The 14,028-nt window shown below is 48.4% G+C and overlaps 1 pseudogene; it reads right to left on the bottom strand.

Annotated features, from left to right (window-relative positions):
- Positions 1-9,621: 9,621 nt before the first annotated feature.
- On the bottom strand, positions 9,622-13,457 carry LOC133342200 (cytochrome P450 1B1-like; annotated as a pseudogene).
- Positions 13,458-14,028: the final 571 nt, after the last annotated feature.

The following is a 14,028-nucleotide window of genomic DNA, read 5'->3' as shown; positions in this document are numbered from 1 at the left end:
TGATCATAGCGCAAGTACAATATTCAGTTACGCAAACATTGAACAGATAGGTTTATGGTGGCTATTGTGCTAATACATAAACAGGTAAGGGTATAAGTTACACGCTATTGCGAGTGGAGTTCCAATAAATAATTGACAGCTTAGCATAAAATTGTGATTTAGATGGGACAGCAACCAAGGACAATGTTTTAAAGAGATGTCCATTCAAGGTTTTTGGGCATTTTAATAGTTAATGATTGAGAATTTTGGTCCTGAATTAAACGTTGGATAGGTAGAGGACTGAGTTCATTGTGTATGAATTCAAGATGAAATTGGCTCAGTGAATCTCCAGCTGAGTTGAAAGGGGCGATATCCTGGTCTTGGAGTAAAGATCGCAGTGATTAGTGGAGTAGTTTGTAAGATAAAGTAGTAAGGCGGAATGAAAGAGAGAATGTAGCCAATACAAAGTGGTTTGAGTGGTAGATTTGTGTATGATGGCAGCATAGTCGAGGAGAGGAGTAAAATCAAATGTCCGTGTATGAGATGAGAACATAGAATTTGTTTTTATGCAAAGCCCGTATGTTGATGCTACACTTTTTTTAACTCAAGTTTAGATTTGAGGTGTGAAGTTGAGATGATAATCGAGACAGATTTGAGTGGGAGAGTGACCACATGCTTACTGATAAAGACAACATAGGACAAATAATTTGACGATTCTGCTTTGGCAGTAGTCCTACAAGCGCAAATAATAATAAAAAAGCTCAACATTTGTCAAAGTGTATAATGTCGATCGATCAATCTGTAGGTGATGTTTCGGACAATGACAGTTCTTCCTAGAATATAAAAAAGTGTGCTATGAAGAAGGGCCATGAAGAAGGGCTATGAAGAAGGGCCATTTCCCAAAACGTCACCTGTTATTTAAGAGTACTTTCTTTTTTCGGTTTGTAGCCAATGTTGAGTTTCTTTCAGTAGAGGACAGGACGCATGAAGCTACAGCGCCTCCTGCAGGCGTTGGCTGGGCTAGACGGAGTACAAATATATTGTGCGGTCGAGTTTCAGTATCTGCGATATACATAAAGACTTGAATCTGTATGTTTTAAAACCGCTAGGATACTTCCCGACAAGGTAGAAAGCTGCAATTTGGTACACAGTTAGCTTTTAGGATACCAACAACAGGACACATCTGAAAATCCGAGATTTTTCATTTAAGCCCCCCAGATCTCGATTTTCAGTGTCCCATAAACATGTTTTGTGCGCGTCATTCAGAAACCGTTCAAAATATATTGCGGGGTTTTTCGTTTGATAGAGCGTTAAATGGTAGGTAAAATGAAAGCGAGAACCATTGTTCTATATTTTATTGTTTTTGAGATATTTCGGATCAAGCGGTTTTGAACAGAAGAATACGTGTTTTATGATGTTCAAATCTGAATAATTAAAAAACGGTAAAAGATAGGAGCTTACCCTCATCGAGTATTAATTTAATTAGTTGTTGTTCTTTCTAATAAAAAGAACAGAATCTTTAAATTGAGCTGTTTCCGATGGGTATATGTGTTTAAATATAGTTGAATCCAGTTGTCAACAATTTTTGCTTTTTTTGTGGAAAAATACTAAATGTTGGAGTAGTTGTTAGTGTCTGATCGTCGATAAAAATAGTAAAAAATCACATCAGCTTAATGATGGTATTTGTTCAAAACTTTTGCCTGGCCTCGTCTCTGTCGGTGGCTGTCCCCTGGGGCAGGCCATCCAGCACCAGCTGAGAATCTTTATTCATCCTCGAGAAATCCTCTCTCAGCTCATACATCGCCATCGACCCCCATTGGAGCAAAATTGTGGGGGTTGGGGGGGTGTTCTCTATTTAAAATACGACGTCGTGTCCATACTGTATCTACATCGGTGAATCAAACATTCACTATTTACAATTGCAGTTACACTACCAGCCATTCCTGTTACGTTGGCGTTTTTATTATACTTTGATCAACAACAACACAAAACGTACAGCACAGAGGACCCAATGGCACGGTGGTTATAGCACGGCGACCTATCCAGCAATGATCAGCACGGCAACGTTACGGTAAAACAACAACGACCTCCATGACCGACAACAGCATGAGGGGGGCCCTCGTCTCAGTCAATCTGCAGCAAATCAAAGACATGCTGTAGATGTCGTCGTTTTGTTAAACGATTAATCACAACAGTGCTTATGACCAAATCACCTGGAAGCTCAGGCAGGTTGAGCCTGGATTGTGCTTGAATGGGTGACCACGATGCACTTCAGGGTGCTATAGGCTGCTGCTGCAGGGCAACGTTGCTGTGGACAGCAGGGGTCAGTGCAGGAGGGTACAGGTGCATGTTTTGTATGCTCATCGATGTCCACGTCTATGCTCCCCACCTTTACAAACCCACATTGGCCGGTGTGGTGAAGCATGGTCAAATATAACCCCACAACCCACAAGGCAAGTTGGTTGACACAAAGCTGCACATGTATAATAGTTAAACACTTTAAATATCAAACTAAATGCCTAGGTACATGTATACATGCTCGTTAATTGACTAAAAACATCTTAATATACAGAGGATAGCAGAGCTTGGGCAATTGTTGGCGCCAGCTTTGCCGCCTGACTGCCTTCAGGCTTGTCTCTGGTTGCTCAGTGACAGCGAGAAATTAAAATGTTCACAAATTCCTACGCTGTTTGTAAAATAAAACATATACATTATTCCTTATAGGGGAACACAAACTAATTAACTGATTACTAACGTAGTATTTAATGACAATAACACACATTGCAACTAATTACTAATCTACAACTTATTACTAATCATAACAATTGACTCATTACTAGCCTATTATATAACCCTCCTCACCTTTAATCTCTGCACTTGAGTGGTTATAGTAATTGGGTTCAGTTATTAAATAATACACATTGCAACTGATTACTAATCTACAACGTATTACTAATCATAACAATTGACTCATTACTAACCTAGTATACAATTACAATACCCCCCTCCGCCTCAAATCACTGCACCTGAATCAGTTAATGATGACGTCACCCTGCTGCTGCTCTATTTAAGACCGGGAGCAAGTGGAGGGCTTCACCAATGTGGCAAATCGCCCGATGATGCTGGTTGATGTAATTACCAGCGAAACGTCCGTACTACTCAAACATTGTAAATGTTGTGGATTCACTCTTCAACACACTAGTGGGTTAAAGTAGTTAACTATTTGTCAACGTGACACATTTCTTACTGATGGGCCGTGTCGGGTGGTGGAGGGTTAAGACACATTTATAAATAACGCGATATAACCCAAAAACGTTTATGAATATACATTATTCTCTGTTTGGTGATTGCAGATATATTGAAATAATACGTTTATCTTTGATCCTTAACGTGATTTCCATGCAAGCATTGGCACAGCAACTACCAACCCAAAGGGTCACATTCATGGCAACGAGAACAAAGCAGAAGCCGATCTGTTGGGGATGAATCATCCACACGCACGCAGCCTCAGCAGCCGGGTGGCCGGCCCTTGGCGTGACTGGCTCGGCCAGGCACGCATCCGTTTCGGAAATGAATAATTTGCCTTAATGAGTCCTCTTAATTCACAGCCGCTATTAAATCAAAGCCATCGGCCGATGCCAGATGGTCAGAAATGCAGAAATGCAGTCGCCCTGCAGGTGAAGGGCGCGCACAGGCGCTCGGTCGATCTAAATGTGCATTATGCCGTGATGCTAAAGGCATCCCCTGAAGGCCGAGACAGAAAGCATTGTAGTTAAGACTTTTGCGGCCGTGTTTTGTTTTTGGCTGCATTGGGATATCCTGCAAACCCGGTGGTAACCACCCCCCACGTGCGGGCCACGTGGGTTATGTGACCATACTTCACCACGCTGATTAGTGCGGGTTGGTGAAGATGGGGAGCACAGACGTTGTGGCAGAGTGCAGTACAACACTGGGTTATGTCGCATTTGCCCTCTACTGATGCTGTAAAATCAGTGCCACAGGTAGCTGTGTTGTGGTCTGGTATGTGAGCGTTTGTTGAATACCCCTCACGGCATGGCTTGCAGGGCAGTAGTTGAATCATTCCACCTTCACTCCAATTTGCCACCACTGATGAGTAAAGTATTTCAACTATGATGATGATGATGCTCAAGTTAGGCTGTGCTTAGTTGTTGAAAAGTTGACAGCGAAGTAAATAAAATTAACCCTTTTTTATGAAGGTATACCCATGCTAAATTCTATTTATCGCCTTTAATTGCAAGAAACATTGTCATTCGTGAATGGGCGACATGGTGGTTTCACCATACAGTACTTCACACAAGCTGAGCGGTGTGGGTTGATTAAAGAAGGTGGCCGAGGCCTGTTTCAGATATCCACTTGGCACTGGAGTTTGCCGTGGCTGACCGTGCAGGATGGAGCAGCTTTGACTCTCAGCCGTGCGGGCCGAGCTGTTAGTCCCATCGACGCAAGCACGCGTCGCTCGGCTTCAAACAAAGCGGCTTCGGCCCCTTGATGATGATGATAATGACGATGATTGCAAAGCAGAACGGCACTTTTTGTAATCGCGCTGAATAAACACGGCGATTGGACGGATCACGTGGTCTGCAGACGGCACGCGAGCACCACGTGGGTCCAGTTAAGCTGACAACCTCGACTGAGACTTCCCCCACTGAGGCTTCTCCGACTGAGACCCCCTCGACTCGCATTGCTTCAAGTGCTTCATGCGGATACCCGGTGCAGCGTCAATTTAAGAACGATCCAGAAGGTCGCCAGATAACTGTCAACGGTGGGATCTCTGTCACGATGATGTTGAGGGTTTCTTTCAGTTTTATTTTGGCACGGGTAAAACCAATTGGGAAATAATGCTCGAAGGTTCTGGAAGGGGGCGTGGCTGGGGGCGTGGCCGGAGGCGGGGCTTGGCCGCGCCAGGGTGTATATAAGGGGGGTCCTGGCTGCGTCGCTGCTCGCCTTCATCTCGCTTCGTGGTCCGGCCACGTGGCCGATCTTCTGCGAGGCTCTCATCTTCGCCGTCGCTGCGCTAGTCACACAGCTGTGTAGTTGGACGCCGACGATTGGGTTGTGTAGAAGGGTCGGCTCTGTGTAGCTACGTTGAACGTCGCAGAGATGTATCGCCCAGTGTTATGCTTAAAGTGTGAGAATAAATAAGAAGCCTTCGCTACGATGTGTCTCGGAAGTGTAAACCGGCTCGCGATGTGAAACCCCGATCTGGGCTTCCAGCATGGCATGCTCCGTGCAGGTTATATAAGCACTGCACGTGAGTGTGTGACACCTGCTATACATTTGGTGCTGTCGACTATAATTATCGTGATAGAAGACGATGACGTCGTAAGAAAAACAACCTCGCACTGGACCAGGCATTTGCCCGAGGCGTATCAACACACGCACATGTTTACTGTAGATCAGTATTTAAAACATGTTATATACAGGGTGGTCTACATCTTTTGTGACCCCCCCCCCAATTAATTGACCCATAACATTTTTCCTTTGCATAATCATTTTTGTTTTAAAGCATTCAGTTTTAGATTATTAAATGGCGGTCACAAGACATCTGGACCAAGCTGTACAATATGGCAATGGAATGAACATATTCGATGGAAATATTTCACATTTAGCCAAGTGGTCAAGGGACTTGATATTACACCGATTTTCACGAAGATGATGCGGAGTTGTTTCATTATCATCATGACCACCCATGATCAATCGATTGCTGGATGAAAGACTTCCCAAGTAGTCGCTGCGGGTCATGGCAAGGGCTGATCATACTGGAGCACTCTGTTCAGTACGGGTTGGTGAAGGGTACACACTTTGTCTCGCCTATCACTGCACATCTGAGTGGTATAAGTGCCCTATTCAGGATAACTTCTCAGGGTCGTATGCGTGCTACTGAGGTCTTCAAGTACAGTACCGTCTTTTGGGAATTAGAAGTTGTGCGTACAAGTATTGTGGGAGGGGGGCACATTGCAATGTACAAGATTAAACGATTAAACTATTTTTATTTTACCAGGTAAGGGTCTGTGAGCTTCATAGCTCTTTTACAGAAGTGACCTGGCCACAAATGTCAGTGCAACAAAGTGGCTTGTTGTATGACAATTTATCACGGCCCAAATACTCTAAACGCGTGACGTTTTTAAATGTGACAGGTAAAAACCAGGAGAACCCGGAGAAAAATCCATGCAGCCACGGGGTGAACATGCAAACTTCAAATATACAGCAGCAGGCGTCAGGGTCAGGATCGAACCCGCGACCTCCTGTGTACCAGGCGAGGCAGTTAACATCTCGCCACCGTATTTTGTGCCTGTACAAAACGTGACTTATTGTCCATTTTCCTGTAGATTAAAATTGGAAGAAGAAAAAAACATTGAGGAGAATAATAACAATATTACACTGGAGTTTATAATCTCAAGCTTTAGTGATGTATATTTAAAATACATGCTTCCGTCACCATAAAGCGTTCAAATATTTAAAAGCTTTTAAAAAGGAGTCTGTAAAATGGACATGGAGGCACCCAAAGAGAGAAATTAGAAATCAAATCGACTTGATTTCCGTGGGCAAGCCCAAGATTGTTAAATATGTCCTCAGCGAATTCAAGATAAGAAGTGATCATGTGGTGGTCTGATGCAAGTTTCATTTCAACATTTCCAAAGCGAGGACAGAGCTAATTACAGTCAAGAACAAGGCAGTATGACGTCAAAGATCTCGTTCAATCGATAAGGGAATTGAGATCGATTCTAAGCAACAGATTCATATCCCGAGAGAACACAAATGTTGAAATTGATGCCACCACTTTAAATACATATTTTTATTGTTACAGATAGGATAGTCACTCTATCTTGACATATGATTTGTAAACATGTTGTAAGTGAATTGGCTTCGATAAGTGTAATTATTATGATGGTTTGATGTATATGAAGGCGTTACGAAATGGCTTTGTAAGACACTAAAACAGTGAGTCTAGATACAGTCATTTAAGGGTTCTCATGTTGCTCGTGGCTATTGATGTGGTAATTACAATGCTACCGTGAATTAAGGGAAAGGTAAATGTTAGAAGAAAATACTGTTTCACTTTCTGAGATTGAAATGTATTATTATTTAATCAAATGGTAATAGAGGCACCTCTGGTAGAGAGTGTACAATACCCTGAACAAGTTTCCTAATAGGCCTACATGGAGTGTGAGATACATTGCTAAGTTTATAGAAACAGAAAATACGTAATGTTATATTAAAGTACTTGTTGGTGAATAAATGTTAGATTATTTGGTTTGTAATTGTTCCATAGCAACTTAGAGATTACTGATAGCATTTTGTGTGTGGTTATCGACATGTGTATACATAGTGTATGCTGAGTTACTTAAGTGTTGTATTGCTTTGTCATTGAGACAGTGAGACGTCACCATATGCAAGCCATTGGCAGAGCGCGCTCATGAGCAGTGAGCCGAACAGGCATTCGATAAATGTGTGGCATCTGGAATGGACCCTAGCTCCTCGTTCTAGAAATGCTCCACACACACACAGACACACACACGAACACAGATACACACACACGAACACAGACACACAGACACACAGACACACACACAGATACACACACAGGAACACAGACACACACAGACACACACAGACACACACACAGACACACACACAGATACACACACGAACACAGACACACACAGACACACACACAGACACACACACACAGATACGAACGGGTCTGCATGAGGGCACCGTGTGCCCTTCTGATGCGTTTAATGGCTCTGTTGTTCAAAGCCCCACGCGTATAGCGAGAGTCAAGACAGTCTCAGACGCTGCGCCGTGTGGCTGGCCCAGGCACTTTGAAATCAAAATGAGTCGCAGGTGTTGCGTGTGGACGCGGCACGCACGGCTGACGTAATTCACGGGGCCATGTGGTGGTGGTGGTGTGTGGTGGTGGTGTGTGGTGTTGTGTGGGTGGGTTGGCATCTTGGGTGGTGTGGGGTGGGATGTGATGATGTGGGCGGTGTGGTGGTGGTGGTGATGTGGTGGTGGTGGTGATGTGATGTGGTGGTGGTGGTGTGGTGGTGGTGATGTGGTGGTGATCCATTCTGAGTGTGATGAGTGGTGGAAGAACTGGTTCTATAATCATAGAACCGCTTCGTAATGTTAAACAGAGAAGCACAATCTCGACGTATGGACTCCGTAGGTGGTTTATGTCTCAAGAACTATAAATGTGCCCAGTGGAACGTGATCACTAAACAACAACCTTGCAGAGAGTATGTGATTAACCGTCCACTGTTGACAGCCCTTGTTCAATACACTGCTGGACGAATGCTTCCTCACACACCGCATTGGAAATGGGGGCACTGGCAGTGGTAGGGGGAGGCTGCGCTCTTCCTCAACGTGACCGCGCCGGTCAGTGCCGCTCGGTGAAGTTGCTGTCGCCCGGAGCCGGTCAAGGTTGAGCCGCAACTCGCGACTCATATTGACCTCTGACGCCTGGGTTCATCTCGCAGTGCGCTCGCTCCTGCGCCGCCGATAGCCACGGTGTTGAGGGCACCGCGGTCGCGAGGAGACGCTCACGACCTCGCCTGCTCTGAAGCCTGCTGCTGTATACTTGGAGTTTGCGTGTCTTTCTCTTTCCCGTGGTCGCGTTAATTTTTTTCCGGGTCTTCCGGTTTTCCCCTCCACATTTAGAAACATCACGCGTTTAGAGAATGTGGCTGCTATAAATGTCCACGTGATAAGCCACTTCGTTGATCTGTCATTTGTGACCAGGTCGCTTCTGAAAAAGATCTACACAGCCCAGTGTGGGCCTTACCTGGCAAAATAATAAAAATAGTTTAAGATACTTTCAGGTGACAAAAGGTAACATAAATGAAAATAAACTATTCTTCCAAAATAAACACGAACTACACATGCTGAACTCCCCACCATGGGCCCCGAAGTTCATGTGGCTTTCCCTTCACCGCATATGCCGTCCCCTGTTATGATGTCACGCAAACTGAAGCTGTGCAGAAACTTTGCCATGCGTAACATTACGAGTTACACGTGAATGTCATACCCAATTCACATTCCTGTGCATTGTAGAACATACAACGGCCGGTGCGCTAAACATCTTTCAAACCAATGCATTTGGCACAATCATAACAATCAATATCGTGTACTGTGTAGCCAATAGCTTGATGGTTCCACGACTTGGGGCGAGAAGGGGGTCTGCGTATTGTACCTTGCTCCGAACAGAAGACGAACAAGGTACGCACGACTCTTCCCTGTGCAGGTGTGCAGTATATTATCCGTGAGCTGTGTGCGTTTATCTTTTGTTAACGACTCTTCGAACTGTGTGGGCATCAACACACATGACAGTCTTTGGTGATGCTGCGTTGGCAGTGGCGCACAAGCACAATAAACAGCAACAACAACAAAACTCACTCATCAACAATACTGCCTTATAAATATATATAAATATATAATTGGCGATGCTTCGGGCAACATGGCCCTTCATAGCACAGAAGGGACATTGCCTGAAACGTCGCCGATAATATTGTTTTTTTGAAAGGCGGCGTTGTTGACGACTGGGTTCGGGTTGTCTTTTGTGGAGACATTTATTCAAATGGATTTCCAATTCTAAAGAGATATCACATGATAGTAGGGTTCATTGAAATGTGTTTTTATTTGTGTATAATTATGGATGGATCAGTGGCGCAGTCGTTGTTAGCACACGGCACTCTGGACCCGGCATGAAACCCGAGTTCGATTCCAAGCCACGGCTAACACACAGTGAGGCTATGTCACTCATATCACTCGCCGCTGATGTTAGTCGGGAATCCAACTCAGGTCGACAGATTCACAGCTCAGTGGCCACGCCACTGCACTCCACATCAGCCCTCCCCTATATGCCTATCATCGCGATATAAGAATATTGGAATTGATGACGGTGATGTGAAGGTTGTGTTTGAGATCATTTAATTGTGTGTTTATTATGATAGCTATATCGCCTAACAGTCGTTTCGAATTTCTATCAATTATGTTTAGCAAGTGTACAGGCTTCTGCTATCAATGCTGCACCACTCGTAAAATTTAGGTTTTGATAAAAAACCATTCAATTACAAGCTAATTATTGCAAAGCCACTCGTGTAGTCTGCCTGTCAGTGCAGTCTAAACTCGCGCTGCCTCCAGGTGGGCGATTCCACAGTGACGGCATTCCAAGCGCACGAGCGGTGGACAATGTGGGCCGCTCCATCGCAGCACAACTCCGGCTCGTGAGCACGACACGCTGGGCCCGACTTAGATGTTGTCGGCCTCACCTGTAGCCCCTGGGCCCTGGGCTACAGGTGAGACCCCCAGTGATATTTTCAAAAGGAAAACAAAGTTAAAGAAACATTTAAAATAGTAGTTTTTTACAAGGCTAACAACAAATAAAAGTCAGCATTCACAAAATGAAATCACTTTTCACTTCATCTCTGGAGGGCCCCCAGCTGGCCCTGGCTACAGGAATGCATTCGCGGCGATGGACACAAATATACTGTCTATACTGTATACACTGTATATATAATACTACACTCACGGTGCAAGAACACAGATAAACTATAGAATTACAAATGAGGCATAAATTACATTTAGTTTTGATCAATAGTCTGTGCCCCCTAAGTTGTAATTCCGTTACCGCGGAGCTGATCAAAACAGCCCTTTAATGTTTTGATGACGACCGCTTGTGTTGCGATCGAAACGTCGTAGTTTATTTATTTATTTTCTTTGAACCTATCTACGTGACTTTACCGAAAGACCCAAAGAATATTCTCTAATAAAACCACTGTCGGGTGAGCGCGGTAATTCACACAGCTAGTGGGGCTTTGTTCGGCTAAGTAGGAGCGCTCTAGTAACAGTGGTGTGATGTTTAGTTGGGGAGGGTTAGGGTCTGAGCTTCGTCACAGTGGCTAGTTAGCTGGACTTCGGGATAAGGGTCCAATGGAAGGGAGAGTCATCTAGTGGCTGGTTGGCTAGTTGGTTAAACCATTGAGAGTGCTCGTATGAGTGGCGAGTTACGGTGAGATTAATTGAGAATGCTTGCACACGTGGCTTATTGCCGAGTTAGTTAAAGTTTCGTCAGGAACGAGAGCCTGGTTAGCTGGTCATAGGCAGAGGTAGAGCGCTCGCATCTGCTTGGCTATTGCGCACCACCACCACAAGGACCGTCTTCGGCCCCTCCGACCCGTGCCACTGACACCGCCAGGGGCCTCTGTAGCTCATCACCTCCCACTGCTGTGCCGTGTCCCGGCCCCGTGGCGAGTTCACAGCCGCGGCGCCCAGGCGGGGCCGAGGGGTTCGCCCCTGGGCACCAGGGCCACCGTGAAGGGCTTCGGCTTCAGCGTGAGGCCGCCGCAGACCGCCTCGGTGCCGGGCGGGCCGCGTCCGGGCGGCGCGACAAAGTCCACCTGGTGGAGCATCACGGCGGTGAAGAGGAAGAGCTCGAGCCTGGACAGCTCCTCGCCGATGCAGCGTCTCCTGCCCGCCGAGAAGATCATGACCCTGCGCGCCAGGTCCCTGTCGAGCAGCGGACTCCCTCGGCGTCGAGGAAGCGCGCGGGGCGGAACGCGTGCGGCTCCTGGAACACGCCGGGGTCGTGGTTGACCGACCACTGGTTCACGAAGACCACGGTGTCCCTGGGGATGGCGTAGCCCGCCAGCCGCGTGTCCCGCGTGGTGGCGTGCGGGATGGTGATGGGCACGAAGCTGCTGTAGCGCAGCGCCTCGCACACGAACGCCTCCGTGCGGGGCATTCGCGCGCGGTCAGCCGCCGAGGGCAGCCGCGCCCGCCCCACCACGCGGTCCACCTCGGCCTGCACGCGCGCCTGCTCCTCCGGGTGGCGCACGGCGAGGAGGATGAGCCACTGGAGGCCCGTGGACAGGGTGTCTTGGCTGGCCCCGAACACATCGCACAGCGTGGCCTCCACGTGGCTCGCACCCAGCCGAGGGCATCCTCCTCCTCGTCCACCGCCTGCTGCTTCTCCACCTTCTCCGTCTCCTGCTGCTGCTGCTTCTGTTGCCGCTCCTCCTCCTGCCCCCGCTCCTCCATCGACGTGCGCAATGAGCGCGTCCATCATGTCGCGCACGGAGCGAGTCCCGGCCCCCACGGCCCCCGCTGCCGCCACGGCGCCCCTGCGCTGCCTCACCTTGTCGCGCACGAACTCGGAGAGGTCCTCGTTGGCGCGCCTGAAGCCATCGAAGGCTGCGCGCACCGGGTTGGGGAAGCGCAGCAGCCAGGGCATCGCGTCCACCACGCTGCCGGCGCCCACCGCGCGCCCGAAACGTTCGTTCCGATCCAGGAGCTCGCAGAATTCGGCGTCGTCGTGCCCGTAGCGGCGTCCGAAGCACAGCGCGGACGTCACGTTGGCCACGGCCACCACGAGCGCCTGGGCCGGGTCCACGGAACCCGCGGTGGAGCGGCGGCACGAGGCCGTCATCACGCGCAGGAGCTCGGCCGCTTCCATCACGACGTGGCCTTCAAGCGCGCGGCGCGCGTCCGTGCCGCCGTGGAGAACGCGCGCAGCGTCGACTGAGCGAGCCGTCGCTGCAGCCTCCACAGCTCGCAGTAGCCCCCGAAGGCCACGCTGTGGCCTCCGGACACCATGGAAAAGGATCGGAAGGCCGGGCGGCCCGCGAACTCGGAGCCCCGGCACACCAGCGCCTCTCGCACGAGGCTGTCGCCGTTGAGCACCACCACGTCCCTGCTGCCCAAGCGGATGCGGAATAGGGGCCCGTACGTGGAGGCCATGCGCTGGAAGGTCAGGTGGGGCATGGGCCCCAGCTGGAGCGAGTTCCCCACGATGGGCCACGGCGTGGGACCAGGGAGAGTGCGCAGAGAGTGGAGCGGCGCTGCCGCCGGTGAAGATGCTGCTGCTGCTGATGATGGCGAATGTGCAGGCAACTGAGATAGGGTCGATGCTGGAAATGATGGTGGTGGTGATGGTGAATAAGATGATGGAATAGACAACTGAGTGGATGTTAAAATAAATGATGCGGTCGATGTTGGAGTACGTGACGGATCCACTGATAGAATAGATAGAGTCGGTTGCATAGACGACGACGATGATGTAGTAGTCGTAGTGGACGGAATATCAGACGACGAGTGAGGGTCAAAGAGCTTTGAGGCGCGCGAGGAGCTGAGCGCCGCATCCCGGGGAAGGCGCTGTGCGTGTCGAGCCGCCTCCAGGAGGTCGGCGCGCCTCCGAGACGAGCGGCAGCTCTCGACGAGAGCCGCCAGAGAGATGAGAACGGCGATGATCAAAGCGACCGCTGCCGGAGGAGCAGACACGGCCAGGACCTGGAGACGAAGCCCCGTGGCGACCGCCGGCAACACCTCCGCGTTGTTGGGAGACGGCGGCGACGAGTTGACGTCGTGGCTGGAGGTCTTCATGGTGTCGGGTGACACTGACGCGCACCACCCACGAAGGCCACCCCAACCAAACTGCCGACAAGAAGAAGAACAAAAAGTGGGACCTGCAGCAGCGCTATATCAGCAGCTCTGGGCGCAGGATGGATGGAGGTTGGTTCGGTCTCGGGGTGGGTGGCGAGTAGGGGAGGCGCGTGTTGAGGCGGTGAGATATGGGTTGGGTGGTAGTGGTGAAACTTTGGCTGGGTGGATGTTGTTGTGTGCGTGTGTGTTTGGATGTAAACCGTGGCCGCAGAATCTAATAGGTGATCGCTCACGGCAGTAGCACCCTACTTCCACGTACGACTTTACATACATAAAAAAACCCTCACAATCGTCAATAACGGTCCTTTAAAAGAAGGGTTTCTCATAGGCAACGTTTGGGGCAATTGCGCATGAAGGTGAAACGTAGACTATTTTTATGTTATTTATTTAAAGACAAAGTGTTATTGACGAACGTGTTGAGTTATTTTGGTTTTGTTAATTGTCTTTGTGCACCATTGGCAACGTAGCAGTAGCATCGTCAAATTATGTGTGATATTATATGATTAGAGGTTCATGTGCAACTCCGATTAGCGCGGGTGGATACGTACCGTGCGAAATAAGTTCAACATACAACTGTTGAATGCA

The sequence above is a fragment of the Lethenteron reissneri genome, chromosome 14 (genome assembly GCF_015708825.2).
Source record: "Lethenteron reissneri isolate LAM-NWPU_2019-01 chromosome 14, ASM1570882v1, whole genome shotgun sequence".
In the NCBI taxonomy this organism is placed as follows: domain Eukaryota; kingdom Metazoa; phylum Chordata; class Hyperoartia; order Petromyzontiformes; family Petromyzontidae; genus Lethenteron; species Lethenteron reissneri.
This window is presented reverse-complemented; position numbering and strand designations above follow the sequence as displayed.